The sequence below is a fragment of the Spermophilus citellus genome (assembly GCF_964194105.1).
Source record: "Spermophilus citellus genome assembly, chromosome: 10".
NCBI lineage: Eukaryota > Metazoa > Chordata > Mammalia > Rodentia > Sciuridae > Spermophilus > Spermophilus citellus.
The window spans coordinates 5842826-5858359 of NC_138197.1; the positions used below are offsets into that span (position 1 = coordinate 5842826).

The 15534-nt window shown below is 54.9% G+C and overlaps 1 long non-coding RNA gene across 1 annotated transcript; it reads left to right on the forward strand.

Annotated features, from left to right (window-relative positions):
* Positions 1 to 4631: 4631 nt before the first annotated feature.
* Positions 4632 to 14805, forward strand: LOC308658537. Its single transcript, XR_014024188.1, has 3 exons — positions 4632 to 4862; positions 9405 to 9549; positions 14643 to 14805. It is a non-coding gene; the product is annotated as an uncharacterized lncRNA (long non-coding RNA).
* Positions 14806 to 15534: the final 729 nt, after the last annotated feature.

Here is a 15534-nt window from a genome sequence, read left to right on the forward strand (position 1 = left end):
CTGGGCGCAGTCAGGCGGAAACGCAGTCAATTTTTTCCAGGGTCGAGCACCGGCTGTAAGGCTCTGCCCTGCAGGGTGACAGGCAGGCGGGGCAGCTCACATGGCTCGGCCCTTCTCCTGGGCCTCCTGCTCCACTGTCCAGATGCTTCCAGGGGTGCTCCTCCCTGCCCCTGCCCCCACCCTGCAACGGGCTCACCCAGGACCCAGCCCCCTAAACCAGGCCAGGGCGAGTCCTCACTGCACCCCTCCTGCTCCCCTCCCTGGTTCCCTGCTCACCTGGAAGCAGCCCCTTCCCACCCCTGCCGGCCCTGGGTGGCTGAGGACAGGCGCCTGGCAGATGGTGCAACCAACGTGCTGGTACCTGATCCGGTGTCAAGTGGCTTTTTGCTGGAGGGGCGTCTGGTGCACCCCCCCTCCCATCCCTGCAGCTACTAGGGATGCACCAGCACCACCTGAGCCCCTGCCTGCAGGAACTGCCCCCAGCTGCAGGGAGATCTTGTCCAAGGTCAAGTCTCCTTCCAACAGCCAGTGGGGGAAGAGGGGACAAGTCCTGACCTCTTGACCTGTAGGTAGGGTGACTTTGAAGAGTTGTCTCTGAGCTTCCTGGGGAACCCACCCTAAACCCCAGCTCTCTCTTTCTCACCGTGCTTCTCGCCCCCACACCCACGTGTCACCCCAATGGACTCCTGCACCCCACAAAAGTCTCAGAGCCCCACATCCAGGGAGGGAACCGGAGATGACAGCCTTTCTGCATTCACTTATTGAGTTGCCATGGCGACTCTGCACAGCAGGATTCCTGTTTCCAGTGTCAGGAACCCAAGGCTGGGAGAGGTGACATGCCTCTTCCTGGGTCACCCACTGAGGATGTCAGATCTGGGGTCGCCTCCCCCACACGGAGTCTAGCTGACTCCAGGGAAGTCAGACCGTGCTGCCCTCCACTCATGTCCCCGGGCGATGACCCAGGGAGACTCTTGCGTCTCTCTGGCCCTGGGATGCCCAGGACACTGAGGCTCATGGTTGGGGCAGCCCCATCCCTCAGGACTTCAGAGCCCCTCCTCCTGCCTCCCTTCATTGTCCCTCAGGGACATCCCGGGTGTCGTGGGGCATGACAGGAGGTGCCTTGGCTCTTCCGAGTCTCAATGTCCTCATCTTTCAAAGTGGTCATTGCAAGGGCAGCATGAAGGAACTGCTAGAAAAGACGAGGCCCAGTCCCTCAGCAGATGCCACGTCCACCCTGGATTGCGAGGGATGATGTCTGGTCCCATGCGGGTCACATCGGGCACGGGAATCCTATCTCGTCATCTCCTTGAATCCCTGTGAAGCAGGCACCACGATCAGCCCCATTGCACAGATGAGGAAACCGAGACTCAGGGGGGCCATGGCTTTCTCTGTCCAGTTCCAAAGCCCCCTGGTCTCCCCATCTCCTCCCTCTTCTGTCCATCCTCTTCATGCCCCAAGCCCAGGCAGACCCTGTTGCCCAGGGCTGTGAGTATCCCCTAGTCTCACCATCGATGGTTTGCAATCCTTCCGAGGGGCCCCGCAGGGACCGTCGGTGGGAATCGTGGGCTCTGTATCGCGGGTTGCTCATGAGTTCGCCTCCCAGCCCCTCACGCCCAGCCTGCCTGAGCTGGGACCTCCCTTATGAAGCCATCTCGCCTCCCACGAGTCCCGTGTCTCCGGGAAAGCCATTTGTAGCTCTAATGCCTTCCAGCCCTGGAGAAGAGAGCTCCCTGGGCCCCGGTGGTGGCCAGAACTCCGTAGTTTAACAGCATCTGGGGCTACCAGTCCCCATAAAGAGAGGCCAGAGGCACGCAGTAAACCGTTCACAAGGCCAGAGGGACTTCCACGGTGGCTGGGCAGGGGTCCAGGTGGTTTCCCTCCGTGTCCTTCGATGGCTACCCCTAACTCAGCTTCCAGACAACAGGGCGGCCAGTCTTGAGTCCAGATCCCGGATCTTCCCGCCAGGAAGCTGGCAATGCTCACAGCCTCAGTTTGCCCCTCTGTGAACTGGGTCGGTGAGATTGGCCTTTGCTTCAAGCTGACGGGACCTTGCTGTCATTTAAATCTCTGCAGATGTGGGACCGTGATGGATTGAAGATCCATGGAAGGAGATGGGATGGGGACAAGGTGCAGGGTGAGGAAAACCCAGACTAAACCCCAGCGTACATGTGGGGGTGTCCAAACCTTTCTCCTGACTCCGGGAAGAGGGCGTCTTGGGAGGTCGGGCTGACTCCTCCTTTGCCTGGCTTCTGGTCAGCGCAGGGAGAGGTTATGGGATTTACCAAGTAGATTACATGGCACTTAGCTAATGAAATGACACTCCCCACCCCAAGCCATCGATCTGCCGCTGACAACGATGCAGCTAGTGCAGCCTCCAGACAGTTTAAGAAGAAAATCAGCCATTAATAAGATTGAAGGGTAGGAAAGAGCAGAGTGAGTGGAGTGGGGGGCTGGAGGGGGTCGAGGCCCGAGGAGGGGAGCCGGGAAGGGCAGAGGGAGACGCGGGAAGTCGAGGGCCCCTCAGACCGGACCTGCCCAAGAGGCGGAGAGATCCTGCAGTAACCGGCTGCTGCAGAGAAGCCCCGAGGTCTGCCTGCGGATCACTTCGCAGGGCGCAGGGGCCAAGGGGGCCAAGGGGCCAGCTCAGAGCAGCCCCGCCTCCTGACTCCCCCGCCCCCCGCAGGCTTTCTTTACAGGACATTGGTGGCCCATATCTTTAGAAAATGGGAGCAGTTCTATGGAAATCCAGCTTGAAGGAGATTCTTGGGAAATGAGAGCACATAGTAACCTCGGCTTGCATTCCTCAGAGCGCCACGTGTGTGAGGCAGGGGGATGGCACCCCCCAGGGGGCCTTGGAGTCCGGCCTGCCCAGCCCCCACCGGCCCCCCACCCATTCCTGTGACCCGACAGGACAGGGCTCTGATCCCGTCTGATCTGAAGGATGGCGAGAGTGGACACGTGGAAGTGTGCGTGTGTGCATGTGTGTGTGCGTGTGAGGCACACACCATAGCCCAGATGCGTACCAGGATGTGCGCAGTGGCCGCTTGTCCCCCGGGGAGGACTTGATGTCCTTATTCTTTCTGTGCTTTTCACTCATCAAGGGAAAACAATAGGCCCGGCTTTGGGAAAAGGAGAAAAAAATCAATCTCTGTGGGAATCGAGTACTTCTGCGTGATCCCAAGGATGTCCATCGGCCCAAGAGGGAAAAAAAATCACAAAATGGCAAACTGTGGTGTTCTCCAAGTAGACAGACTGTGTCACTCTCCATCTTTTTCTCAACAAAACCTTTCCTGATTCCATTTGGGAAACTACAAAATATGGGGCAGGGGGCAGTGAAGGTCACAGTCATGTCAGAGGACCGGGCCTGAGCATGGGGGGGTTGTCAGGCCCCCTCACCCCCTCTCTGCACACCTGGAACCTGGCCTGTAGGAGCCAACCATGTGGAACGGCTGCAGCCTCTTGGCCTGACTTCCTGCTCTGGACTTAGATCCTTACCTCTAAAAAGAGCAAGAACAGAGGAAACTCCTCTGGGGACAGAAGGTGTCTGACATTGTTTGAACCTGCTCTTGTGCCAGCACTGATTGGCATACCTTCACATTTGGGTGTTAGCCAAAACCTAGGGGTTGATCCACTGGCCCCTTAATTCAGCCATTCCTTGCCGTGTGATCTTTTGCAGGCCACTTAACCTCTCTGAGCCTCCTTATTCTTTCAAGAAAACAGGGCTTTGGGGATGTAGTGAAATGGTGGAACATCTGCTTAGTATGTACGAGGACCTGGGTTCTGTCCCCAGCACTGGGGGCTGGGGGGAGGGGGGGCAGGGATGAAAAAAGAAAAAGGAAAGAAACTCTCTCTTTGGGTTGGAGGGAGGATTCGATGAGGGAAAAGATCATATTGGAAGTTTCTGTTTGGCAAAGCAATGCAGTGAGATGGGCCCCGACGGCTCCCTCTCAGAAGAGGAAACTGGGTCTTGGCAAATGGAGGCGGTGATTTATCAGGACAGTGACCCCAGGGAGACTGGGTCTGTGGGACTCACAGAGGACTCACCTGCACTTACCACTGGCCCCCAGGAGACTGTCTGCCATGTACTTTCCAAACTGAGATCCCCACTGTGTGCCTGGCCTGGGCTAGCCGGTCCCCAGCTGCCTGGTGTGGCATAGGCCCAAACCCTCACCTCTGAGCCTCAGGTTGCTTACCTGTCCAATGGGCAGGCTGACCGCATGCTTGTGAGACCTCACCAAGGTGGCCAGCGTGTCCAGGCCTTCACAGAAAGGAAGCGTGGTAGAAAGGACCCCGCTGCTGTGCCCACGTCCTGCCTTCACTCATTAACTCCCTCATGCGTCCCTTCATTCCTTCTTCGGCCTGCACCTGGGGAGCAGCTTAGCCTTCTACACGGAGTTCCACCAGCGATCATCCCCCAGGCTGCGTGCAGAGAAGAGAGGCAGGGGTGGGCCTCCCCTGTCCCAGGCCTCCTCCTCTCTGCCAGGCGGCTGGCAGCTGCAGCCAGACATTTGGAAGCCATTACAAACATCCCTGTCTGCTTCTATCTCCCCTGTGCGCAGCTCACAGCCACGGATTCCAAGGAATGTTGGCTACGTTCCTTGTCAGAGGGACACCCGCAGGAATGATGGAGAGCCCCCCTCCCACCGCCTGCAAATGGGCCTCTTCATTTCAGAGAATTTGGAGCGCTGGGCAGTAAACCCGTGGGGGTGCTGGGAAGAGCGCCCACACCACGGGAAGCTGGACCCCAGCCCAGACTCGGCCTCCTGCACCTGGGACCCCGGCCCAGGCCTCTGTTTTCCCATCTGTAAAATGGAACTGGAATCGGACAGACCCGCCGCCCCCACGTGAAAAACGACGTCAGCGTAAGTTCATGGCTCATCTCCGGGGGGCCACACGTCTGCCTCAGAGTCTCCTCCTGGCCCCGGTCTCAGTCTCCCGGCCTCCCACCCTCCCTGCCTCCTCTCACAGCAAGACCCCAGCGGCTCCCAGGACCCCCGTGTGTCCATCACCACTGGACCCCACGGTTTCGCACGCTGTTTCTCCGCGAGTCTTGGCCTCGACTCCAGCCGCCTCTCCGTCCGTCTGTCTGTCCCTGATCCTCTGCCCTCAGCCTCCTCTCTCCTCCTTCCCTGGTCCACATCTTCTGTTTTCTTCCCCTTCTCTCTGCACCACATTGATGGGCCCCTGCTCTGACCCCTGGGGACGGAGGAGCTGGGAGGGCGGGCTGGGAATGTGGATGTCTTCTGCAGGGAGCCTGGTGCTGGTCAGCTGCCCGCCGGCGTGGCCACCAGAGCCCCATGGCTCCCTCCCAGGCAGGTCTCGGCCGCAGCTGTGGCATGCGCCGTGTGCCTGGGTGTGGGGCGCTGTGTGTGTGCGCGTGGGAGGCCCATGTGGGCTGTCATCTGCCCTCTCTCTGGTGGGCACGCCCCTCTTAGTCCCAGGAGCAGGGTAAGGATAGGAGGGAGCCGTGTGGGGACATGCCCCGGCATCTCCGCGTGAGGATGAGCCCAGCACCTGCCTGCGACCGCTCAGGCCTCACCCACATCCCCCTGGGCCTGGAGGGACATGCCACAGGCGCAGGCGCCACCATCGAGGGCATCGTCGCTTCCTCCTATGGCGTGCCCCAGGGAACCGGTAGGGAGGCTTCTGGGACTCCAGTCCCCACCTCTGCCCAGGCTTCCAGGCTCTGGGGAATTTTCTAGATTGTCTTTCTTTGTTCCTCTTCTGTGCACCTAGACTGAGTCCCACACCCAGGGCTCACTTTCTCTTCTTTTTATTTTTTGGGGGGCACAGGTATTGAACTCGGGGACCATTGACCATGGAGCCCCACCCCAGCCCTATTTTGCATTTTATTTAGAGACAGTGTCTCCCTGAGCTGCTTAGGGCCTCCCTGTTGCTGAGGCTGGCTTTGAACTCAATCCTCCTGCCTCAGCCTCCCAAGCTGCTGGGATGACAGTCACACGCCACCTAGCTCAGCCATCACTTTCTCTTCTGCTTGGTGCCCGGGTTCCCAGTTCTCTTCCCAGTTCTCTCTCTTCTGTTCCTTTAGTTACATTTCCCTGATTATTTTCGTTGTCCCCTGCTTTACCTCTCTCTCTTCCTCCCCATCCACCCTCCCCTGCTGGCCTTTGGTGGGCATGTCCCTTTCTCCAGGTCCCTCACTGTCCTTCTCTCCTCACTTGTCTCTATTCTCTCCACACCCCACCCTGTCCTGGGCACTCCTGTCCCTGCATGTGTGTCTCCCACTCTGGGCCAGCATCCCTGTCTTTCTGTCCAACTCTCTCCTCCCACCCGCTCCCATCCCTCCCTGTCCCCAGCCTACAGCCCATTCATCCCAGAGGCAGCCAGGACTCTGTAGGGAGCCGCCACGTTCCCTGATGAGGCTTGATGAGCGATTTCTCTCCCCACTGGGCCATGGGGCTGTGCCAGCTCTGCTCTGTGACGCTGCACTGTCTATTCTCCATCTGCCCTCCCAGCTTCCCCTGGTCCTTGTCCCCAAGCCCTGTGACATGTGCATTATGCAGTTCTGTGGCTGATGCAGGTCCTAAAGGGGCGCCTGCAGCAGAAGGTGAGGTGGATGGGGAGGTCTGCAGTCTACTCGCTGTCCCTGTCGGCCACGCAGGGCAGGGCCCCATTTCCTCCACCGCTGGGCAGCGCCCCCTGCTGGCCGGGGTGGCATGCCCCTCCCCCTCCGGGTCTGGGGTGCTAAGGTCTCCCCACTGTAGCGACCCCACAGAGGCACCGTGACTTTTTCCCCAACACCCTGCCCACCCTCTTATTACGGTTCCTTTCCCTCCATCACCGTCCTTTGAGTTGTCACCTATTTCCTGTCATGATTTACAGATGCCAAAAGCAGCCAGTGCTCAGCCCCCAAAGTCTTGTCCGCTGTTCCCTCCTCTGCCCCCAGCTGTACCGGCCCGACCCGACTGGCTTCCCAGCCAGGCTGGTGCTCGGCCAGAGCAGGACACTGCCAAGACCACCCCCCCACCCCCCCACCCCGGCCGCGGGCTGCGACTGTTAAGGTGGAAATGAACGAGGGAGCCGCGGTGGGGGCGGGGCGCCTGCCCCGGGGCTTGGCAGCGTCCGCTCGGGGCCATCGGGGCCTGGACGGCCCTCCTCGGAGCCCGGATGGGGCGGTGGTGGCAGGGCCGGTCGGTTCTGCGACCACAGGGCTCTGCCACGCTCCAGTTCCCCACCCCCAGCACCTCTCTGCGCCCGGCTCGTGGATGGGAGGGCTCCCTGCGCCTGGTGCCCGTTCAAGCTGCCTGGTGAACTAAATTGATTTTTTATCGTTGCTCTGGAGCGAGCTTAATGAATCTGTTAGTGACGGCTGCCTGCCCCAAACGCCTCTCGGTGCCTGCGCCACCAGAACGGCTCTCGGGAGAAGGAGGGGGCATTATTTAAGGCTCTGCCTGGGCCCCAGGGCAGCTGGGGATCATCTGAGCCAGGCCCCGCTTCCCCGGGCGTCGCTCTGGTGCCCAGGGGCCGGAGTGCGGGCCAGGAACGGAATAAGTTTTAATTTAGTGTGTCTGTTTCTGGGCAATGCCGGTCCCTCTCTCCATCCACCAGTCTGTCCGTCCATCCATCCACATATCCATAATTCACTGGTTCACCTGTTTATTTACCTGTCATTCCAGCACCAATCCACCCATCCATCCATCTACCCACCCATCTGTCCATCCTCACATGCAACCTCCTTCCCATGCCTGCATCCATCCATCTATCCATCTAGCCACCCATCCATCCACCTATCTCTCAATCCATCTGCCCAGACACCAGTGGATTCATACATCCACTCAATTCTCCCTTCGTTTTATTTACTTATCCGTTCACTTGATCTTACACATAACTCATTACAAAATTCGGCATCCTTACTGTGGTCTACAGGGTCCCATGTAGCTGCCCCTCCCCCTCTCACCATTCCCCCCTCCCCCTTCATCTCAATCACCCTGATATTGCAGCTCCTCAAATATGCCCCAGGTCTTTTGCATCTGTTGTCACTTCTGCTAGAAGTGCTTTCCCCGCTCTTCTGTGCCTTTCTCCCTTCTTTCCCTAGGTCTCTGTTCAAATGTCATCACCTCCAAGTATCTTCTCTGACCACTTTTGATTCAAATTAGCAATAGTCATCCTTTATTCCCCCCCCCCTTTAAAACATTTTTTTCTTCAGAGGGACTCCCGTCCTCTGACATTATCACTTCCTGTTGTCTGATATTTTCTACTGGAATCAGCTCCACCAAGTCCAGGGCTGCTCCAGGCTCATTCATTGTTATCTCGAGGTCCTGGAGCTATTTGATTTATTCAGGGAACATTTACTTAGATAATGCAATGTTTGGTCACTTCTTCCACATGGAAGTCCCCCTCACAGGATATCCAGTCCTTGGAAACACAAGGTGGGTGGGGAGAAGGCAACCTGAGCCTCCCAGAGGTTATCCATCTCCATCTGGCTCAGAGGTAGTGGCCTAGGATATGGAGTCACCATAAGATGTTAAGCTGAGTTTTACTCCCACCAAACATTCTGCCTGGCCACACCACCCATGTGGAGGCAGGATGAATCTCTGGCCTGTTTGTCCAATCCTTGGCTATCCCCAGCAAGGCTCCCAGATCCTCCCTCCAGGCCCTCTTTGGTCCCCCAGCTCCCCTGACATGGAGAGGAGACAGAGTGTGGGTGCTCCTTGCTTCTCTGAGTGGGGCCTGGGCCTGGCTCAGCTCATGCTACCTCTGGGCTCATTCCCCTACCTTCTTTGCATCTCTCATCCAAGTTGCTCTGCCTTGGGAAAAATGTGTACATAAGCCAAGGCTCTTCCTGTGCTTTGCTAAGTGTCCAAGTCCCAGAAAATATAGCACTGAATGCCATGAAGGGGGAAAGAGGAAGAGCACATGTTTGGGGGCAACAGGGATGCAGGATGAGTTCATCAAGACCAAACAGAGATGAAGGATGAGTACATCAGGACCAAACAGGGATTCAGGATGAGTATATCAAGACCAAATGGATTCAGGATGAGTACATCAGGACCAAACAGGGATTCAGGATGAGTACATCAAGACCAAAATGAGATTGAGGCTTAATTGTGGGGAAGGTACCTGAATAACTTAGAGAGGAGACCAGACCTGAGAAGGGACAGCTGGGTTTTTGGGTACAGGGCTCCCTGAGACCCCCTTCCCCAAGATCCCCAAACCTGCAGTTTGAATACAACCAACCAAATCTGTTGCAGATGGTATTTCCTAGATGGTCATAGCTACATTTCCAACCCTGTATGCTCTTTAAAATTTTTACCATACCTGTCAATAAGTAAAGTCTATTCTTCCTTCCCCCATCCTGGAAGGGCTTGTGGCCACTCTGACAAATAAAGCACATCATCAGTGATACTCTGTGTTTTCTGGGGCTAAGTCATACAAAGCTGCAGCTTCCACCTGGCTCAGCTGTGAAATGAGCTGCCATGTTGGAAGGAAGCCCAAGCTCAATGAGGAAGCCACGGTGGATGATCCTCGATCGTAGCCCCCACTACAACCAGCCTCACTTCTCACCCACCCCAACTGGCAAATAAGCAAGTGAGAGAGATTTCAGATAATTTCAATTTCCAATCTTTGAGACTTCCTAGACACCATGGAACAGGGACAACCATTCCTACAGCAGCCTAGCTAAACTGGCCTCCCAACTATACAAGCATAATAAATGGTAGTGGTTGCTTTACTGAGTTTTAGAGTCACATTTCACACACCCAGCCTAACTAGGACAATAACTAGACATAAAACAGTGCTCCTGGGATGTCAGGCACTGTGCTAAACATCTTACCAATGCATGTTCATTGAATCTTCAAAACTTGCCCTAGAAGTCCTATTAATATCTTCATTTTACAGATGAGTAACCGAGGCACAGAGAGGAAGCCTGCCCAACACCACACAGTAAATGGCAGAACAAGTATTTGCATTCAGGCAGTCTAGCTCAACTGTAGGCAGGGAGGGTGTGTTGGAGGTAGGAGGTCACTGAGGGAGTGCCTCTGGGATTCATTTTTTGTCCCCGATGAGCAGAGCTCTCTCTCTCTTCTTCCTGGTTGTCGTGTTCTGAGCTGATTTCCTTGCCACACCCCTCCACCATGATGTTCTGCCTCAACTTGGGCCTGTAGCTATGGACTCTGCCCACCACAGACTGAACCTCTACAACCATGAACCAAAATCAACTTTTCCTTCTCTAAATTGTTGTTGTCAGGTCTTTTGGTCACAGTGACAAAAAAGCAGACCAAAATAGCATCCCAGCTCAAAGTTCTCACATACACGACTTTGGGGTCTTTGTATTTCTCATGATCAAAACAGGAGATTTGCCTAATCTGTAGAAATTGAGAGAGAGAGAGAGAGAGAGAGAGAGAGAGAGAGAGAGAGAGAAAGAGAGGACAGTGGGTAGATAGATGGATAGATAAATGTGGATGGATGGATAAATGGACAGACGGATGAGTGGATAGATGGACAGATAGAGGTAGATGGAATGATGGATAGATAGAGGTGTGTGATGGGTGGGTGGATGGATGGATGGAGAAAAGTGGATGGACAGATGTATGAATGGATAGATGATAGATCGAGGTGGATGAACAGAGGGATGGATGGATGGTGGATAGACAGGTAGGTAGACACACAGACTGTTTTTCTTGTGTATTGGAGTCATGGCCTGATGTGTACCTGGTACAGGGGAGGCCCAGCTCCATGTTTCACCAACCTTTTCAAAGCCTCAGTTTCCCCGTCTGTAAATGGGCATGATCCTGCCCATCTCCAGGAATGTGATGAAGATTCGTTGAAGTGACGCCTGTGAGTACTCAGAACGCCCTGCACCTTGTGGACACCGACCTGGCTGAGTCCCCGTCCTCTTGTCCCTGCCCCTTTCTCCTCCTGGCTTGCTGCCCCCCCTCCCAGCTGTCTCTCCCAGCAGGCATCCCCCACCCCTGCTGCCCGGGAGCTGGGGTCAGGCGAGTGTGCCTCCCTCTCCTGATGTAGCCTCGCAGGCTGGCAGCCTCGGGAGCCGGGCACAGCTGCCAGGCCGGCACGCCTCCTTCCCCCAGCTGCTGGGATGCGACCTTGTCGATCAGGAGGCCCCGGGAAGCCTGCTGAGTCTGCTCCCAGCTTGGTAGGTGACATAAATATTTTCCAACACCAGGCAACGTTCTGATTGGTGCCCTCCCCCGGGTGCTGGGCTCTGCTTGGGGCTGCAGAGACAGGAAGAGAGGGAAAAAAATTCCTTTTACCAGCGAAGTCTGTTCCTTCCTCAGGGAAGAGTTTAACTCTTGCTGTCCCCGAGTCCAGCTTCCAACCCGAACTGCTGGCCTCCAGCAGGATTTTGGCAGGTGCATAGGGTGACCAGGACCAGCCCCCACCCCTGCCCTCATGGAGCCAGCAAAGCACCCAGGGCCACAGATTACATTTAAATTCGTGCCACAGCCAGCCAGGGTGACAGCAGCTAGTGGTGACGATTCCAACAGTGTTTCACAGGAGTTTGCGTCCCTTAGAAGCTCTCCAAGATCAAATGACACACTATTCAGATTTGCTCCAAAGTAATATACGAGATGGAGAATTGTGGGAAGAAGGGTCTAGAGGACATAAGACGGGTTCTGGGGGACAGCTAAGCAAGCTTGGCAATGGTACATGGCGGTTCTGCATACCCATGGAGCTCAAACTTGAGCAGACAGCAGGACCTCCTGGAAAGCTGATAAATGTGGACTTTTGCCCGCCCCCCCCATAGGAGAAGCATGGGTGTGGGGCTGGGGCAGATGCCACAGGCCTGATGAGCCCCTGGAGAGCCCCACGGGAGCAGCCACTAGACTGGTGTGCGACAGGACTGCTTGGCACTGCTCTGTTTTGGGTTCATTTGAAAATATCCACAATCAAAAGATAAAACAGTGTTTTATTAAGAGAGGAGGGGGGTACCAGGGATTGAACCCAGGGTCCCTCGACCACGGAGCCCCATCCCCAGCCCTTATTCATATTTTATTTAGAGATAGGGTCTCACTGAGCTGCTTAGGGCCGCGCTGTTGCTGAGGCTGGCTCTGAACTCGTGATCCTCCTGCCTCAGCCTCCTGAGCTGCTGGGATGACAGGTGTGCACCACTGCATCCCTCAAAACAATGTTTTAAAGAATCCACTTTTAAGAGAGGCTGACTCAGGACCCGGGTGGAGCTCAGGAATGTGCATTTTAACTGGACCTTTAATGGTGCTCCATGTGTTTGTTCCATGGCACACACTTTGAGAAACACAGGGTCAGGGCACCCAGACAGTTGTCTTATGACGTAATACACACTGTGATGAGAGTAGCCCCAGAGGTCGTGGGTAAGCTTAATCCAGATTTGGGGATCAGGACAGATTTGCAGAGAAAGCAAATCTTAAACTGAAACTCCACTAAGAAGCTGGAGTTAGCTGGGTGTCCATGGGGAAGGGAGCAGCAGGTGAGGGAACAGTATATGCAAGGCCCAGAGGCAAGAGCGAGCAGAAGGCCTTTTGGAGATGAAATGGTGATGTCCCTCAGGAAGGTAGGAGTGACAGGAGGGAGGTGTACAGAGATGAGGTCAGGGAGGTCAGCAGGAGTTCGGTCACACAGGAAATTTGTGGGCCATGTCAAGGAATTTTTACTTCATCCTGGGGACAGCAGGAACTGTGAAAGGTGATAGGGATGTAATGTGATAGCATCTGTGATCTCTGGTTGTGATGTGGACCACAGAGGGGTGGGAGTAGAAGATAGAAGACCTGATGAGGAGGTCACTGCAGCATCCAGGCTTGGGATAAGTGGGATTGAGAGAGGTGGACAGATCCAAGAGCTTTCCAGGAGGGAACATAAGCAGGACTTGAAGGCTGCATTCTCAAAGCATTTGAAACCACATGCCATGGTTCGTTTTCTGTTGCTATAACAAAGTACCTGAGGCTGGATGATTGATGAAGTGTTGAGGTTGGTTTGGCTTATGGTTCTGGAGGCCAGGAAGTCCAGAAGCACAGTGCTGCTTGTGGTGAGGGCCTTCTTGCTGCATCATAACATGGCAGAGGGCATCTCACGGTGGGACCAAGGAAGTGTGCCAGCTTGGTCTCCTTCTTTATATAAAATCACAAATGCCATCATGGCCCCACCCCCTTCATAACCCCATCTAACCCCGATTACCTTCCTAAAGCCCCACCAAATACCAACTCTGAATGAGGGGATTCAACTTCCAACACAGGATCGTTAGGAGAGTGTTTTCAACCCCCCCACCAGGTGTGTGGGTGGCCCCACCACAGACTCCTAACAGAGAAGAGAAGCCACTGTAACCTGGAAGACGTGGCATCCCGAGTGTGCTCCCCGTGCCTGTGTTGGGAACCCACCCACCGAGCTCAGCACCCTCGTGGTGTCAGTGTCAAAGTGCCTCCCCCGAAGACACTGGCTCCAAAATCCTGGTAGCTGAGCTGAGCCTTGGCTTCTTCTGTGACCCCATGACAGTCTCTCGTGACAGACCTCAGGTCTCCTGGCTGAGAAATGGGAAGCCATCGTCTCCCACTTCCCAGGGTTGGCGTGAGGCTCAGGGCCAGGGGGCTCCCACACATGGTCAGAACCCGTGTCCCACCCAGGTGACTGCTGCCCGGCTTCCAGTCCACCTTAGATATCACCTGCTCCTGCCAGCTTCTATGTTTCAGTCAGCTTTTTTGTCACTGTGCCCCAAACACCTGGCAAGAACAATTTAAAGGAGGAAGAGTTTACTTGGGGCTCATGATTTCAGGGGTTCAGTCTATGATGGGAAGATTCCATAGCTCTGGGCTGAGGTGAGGCAGGACATCATGGAGGAAGGGTGTGATGATGAGCATGACAACCAGGATGCAGACAGCGCTCTGCTCACCAAGGACAAACTATAAGTGTCAACGGCACACCACAGTGACCCACCTCCTGCAGCCTATTGTCACCACTCAGTTGTTCCAATCAGTGGATTAACCCCCTGATGAAGGTACACCACTCACTGTCTAATCATTTTGCCCTGAACACTCCTGCATGGTCTCATACATGAGCTGTTAGGGACACCACATAGGAACTCCACAGCACCCCTCAGGGAAAACCAATGTCTCCCTTGAAATTCCCCCAGCTATATTTGAAACCACACAACATGGTTCATTTTCTGTTGCTATAACAAAGTACCTGAGGCTTGATGATTGATGAAGTATTGAGGTTTGTTTGGCTTATGGTTCTGGAGGCCAGGAAGTCCAGGAGCACAGTGCTGCTTGTTGTGAGGGCCTTTTTGCTGCATCATAACATGGCAGAGGGCATGTTATGTAGTTCTGTCCCTGTTGTGACACTAACAACTTGAGGGAGTTTTTCTTCATGCCTGTCTTTCCTGTGGGATGCTGAGCTCCTGAATATCAGCAGCACCTAGCCTACTATTTGGCACTTAATGTATCTCGGTTTCTTCCTTCATTCATTCACTCAAGCATTGATTAAATGAGCCTCTACTGTGTGCCAGGGGTGGGAATACAGAGGGGAAAATGAATGAATGAATGAATGAATGAAAATTCTAAAGCTCCATTGAATCGGTGGCGGGCAGGGAGATTCCTACTTTTCAGCCCCTGGGCTGACTTTTTATAAGCAGGATTGTTTTGTTTGATCTTTGAAGCTCTCAGACACAGAGTAATGTTTTTGCTTCTAAGGTTCAGATGAGAAAACTGAAGCTTCGAGCAAATGGGCTGGACAAAGAAGATGTCCTGGGAGATGAGAGTCTGGGCCTCTCTCTTAGCCTCTCAGGGTCTGCCTGCCTAATGCCTCCCTGGAACCAACACAGGAACAGAGCCCCGAGAGTCGGCCATCCCTCGCCCCTAACACAGAGGCGCACCAGGCCCTTGATGAGACTGGCCCTTTCTGCTTGAACCTGGGAAACGGTGGTGGGTGTTTCTTGAGCAGGTGTCTCATGTGTTTCTGCCACTGCAGAGGACAGCCTCGGGGGTGAGTTCCTTCAAGACCCAGGACGGTCCCCATTTAACTCACAAACTGCACAGTGCCCGGGAGGTGTGGGGGTAACCTGGGGTGATGGTCAGGGCTGGGGGATCCGCCTCACATTCAAGCCTGTTCCCCTCCAGCAAACTGTCCCCTCACCCCACCCTGGGGTACAGCAGAGTTCAATGGGGATCGCATGTTGTATGCATGTTTTGAAATATCACACTGAACCCCACTGATGTGTACAATGAACCGATGTCAATCCAAAACATTTTTTAATTAGCCAGGTTCAAGGACAAACTCCTGTCATCCCAATAGCTCGGGAGGCTGAGGCAGGAGGATGGCGAGTTCAAAGCCAGCCTCAGCCACAGCGAGGCCCTAAGCCGCTCAGTGAGACCCTGTCTCTAAATAAAACACAGAGTAGGGCTGGGGATGGGCTCAGTGGTCGAGGGCCCCTGAGTTCAATCCCTGGTATCCCCACCAAAAAAAAAAAGATTAAAATTTAAAAAAGAAGTGATCAGGACACTTTCCACAGCAGATGTGGGAGGTGTCTCATGGGGGGCTCCTGAGTTAATGTCAGGGGACACGGGTAGGACTCCTGAGTTAATGTCAGGG